This window comes from Ovis aries, chromosome 10 (genome assembly GCF_016772045.2).
Source record: "Ovis aries strain OAR_USU_Benz2616 breed Rambouillet chromosome 10, ARS-UI_Ramb_v3.0, whole genome shotgun sequence".
Taxonomy (NCBI): domain Eukaryota; kingdom Metazoa; phylum Chordata; class Mammalia; order Artiodactyla; family Bovidae; genus Ovis; species Ovis aries.
This window is the reverse complement of record NC_056063.1, coordinates 69,829,482-69,831,869: the sequence shown is the minus strand read 5'-3', so window position 1 is coordinate 69,831,869 and position 2,388 is coordinate 69,829,482.

The following is a 2,388-nucleotide window of genomic DNA, read 5'->3' as shown; positions in this document are numbered from 1 at the left end:
CAGTGGAGGGTTTGGTCCATGGAGCTCATAGATGGGAGTATAAGAATATTTCAAGAAAAGCTCATTGTATTCACTCACTCATTTCACTCAACATACATTTCACGAGCACCTACTAAGTGCCTGCCACTGAGCCACCCACTATGATTGGGCCACTACTTAGATAAACTGAGTCCTTGGCCCGAAGAAACTCATAGAACAACTGTGCAGAGGGGTAATAAGGAAACCATCACAGAGAGTAGTGTGGTTCAGCTGGTAAAGAATCCGCCTGCAATGCAGGGGACCTGGGTTGGATCCCTGGGTTGGGAAGATCCCTTGGAGAGGGAAAGGCTACCCACTCCAGTATTCTGGGCTGGAGAATTCCATGGACTGTATAGTCCATGGGGTCGCAAAAAGTCAGACACGACTGAGTGACTTTCACAGAGAGTAAGAAGCCCTGGCCACTATGGGAAGCCCAGGGGAGGGACAACAGGAACAGTTTCAACTCTTACTGTCATTGTTTTCAAATAAAAATGACACTGGATTTTACAAATCAGGCCAATCTCCAGGCACATTTTCCACATATCCAAACCTTCACCACTGCCCATTTCTGCCCAGCTTGCATTTCTAAAGTGGCATACCCATTTCTGGTAGACTATATAGCTAGATCCCCAAAACTGTAAGGAAGCACTTTCAAAGCCCCCTCACCTTTAGCTGGATTTAACCAGTCCATCTAGTCTGTTTTTCTTAAACATGAAAGCTGGAAACTGCTAAGTGGTGAAGGGTATTATCACTTGAATGACATTTTATCGCTTAGTAAAATACTAAACATCTCGCTTTCATATTGCATATTGAGTCTTCAGCAAACAAAAAGAGCATGCTCAAGTCTTTTTCTTTTTTTTGGCCACACAGCAGATTCACGGATTATGTGCCTATAATTTTAGGACACAAAGGCTCAGCTTCTTAAAGCCCAAAGAAATGCCAACTGATCTGTGAACATACTTATATATTACGTATTGTATTAAGACATGAGTGTCATCCAAGCCTTCCTATAATGAGGCTCAAAGATGGCCTATCTGGGGTCAGGAATGGGGAAATTTTACTCATTACTGTCGGTAGAATATAATTCCTCCTTCACAGCAATCTGTGTCTCTAATTGCATTTTCTTTTTAAAGCTCAATGTAGGTAGGTAGATCTATAGACAGAATTACAATACAGGCATTGAGAACCAATGATTTTCTAAGCCAGAAATATTAGGTATTTAATTTTGCTTTTTAAATCCATGCTATGGTGGGCTCTTATGAATACAATAGAGAAAAGAGTTATGTCCTAATCAGTTTATAAGATAGTATGGAGAAAATGGATAATAGACCAACCAGATGTATAAATACTATAATACAAAGAAACCTAATCTACTGCAAAGCTGTAATTTAATCCTTCTATAACACAAGAGTATTGAAAATGGGCTTATGAATAGCTAAAGAATGAATAAACTGAACTTTATAGCTTTGGCTAAGTTAAAAATGTTCAATCTTAATTTACAGCTTTTACAAATTAGTATTTAATTTTACATAAAGAGAAATCATGGATTATACTGACAGAAGAGATTATTTATAAATAGTAACCTAAATATCTAAAAATATTAACCTAAATATCTAAAAATATCTTAATGTCAGCAAGGGTGAAAATGATTTGTCCAGGCATTGGGATCTGGGTGCATATGTATATTCGTCTAAAAAAGGGTAAAAATGAATGACTATAATGTGAAATAGCAAAATGTCACCTTTTAATATTTTGCTTTGTTATGTGAATTACAATAATAGATAGCCAAGGTTATATTTATAAAATAATGTCTACAAAAGAAGGTAACCTTGCAATCAATGAAAATACTAATTGACTTTCTTCTTTTTAAGAGTAATGAAAAGCTGAGCTATGAACACAATGAGACTTTAGAATAGGTGAATAAAATAAACAGAAGTCTGTTATGACTTAAGAAAGATTATCTTTAATCAAACCCAATGTTTGCAATCTTATGCAAACTTTTGTTAGTGAGTTTTGAGTTACTCTCTCTAAAATTCCATTCCACACTAATGGTACTTTATTTTCCTCATGTTTCTAGTCTCCACTGGTTTTCTCATTGTTTACCCACAGTCTCTCTTGACTCTCCTCTTCTTTTTAGCCTTCTCTTATTCTCCTTCATCCTTTAACCTCCCTTCCATCCCATGCTGCTAAGTCACTTCAGTCGTGTCCGACTCTGTGCCACCCCATAGATGGCAGCTCACCAGGCTCCCCGGTCCCTGGGATTCTCCAGGCAAGAACACTGGAGTAGGCTTCCATTTCCTTCTCCAATGCATGAGGAACTGAATGAAATTGTAACAAACACCATCTCATCAGCTTCCAATAGCACTGGGC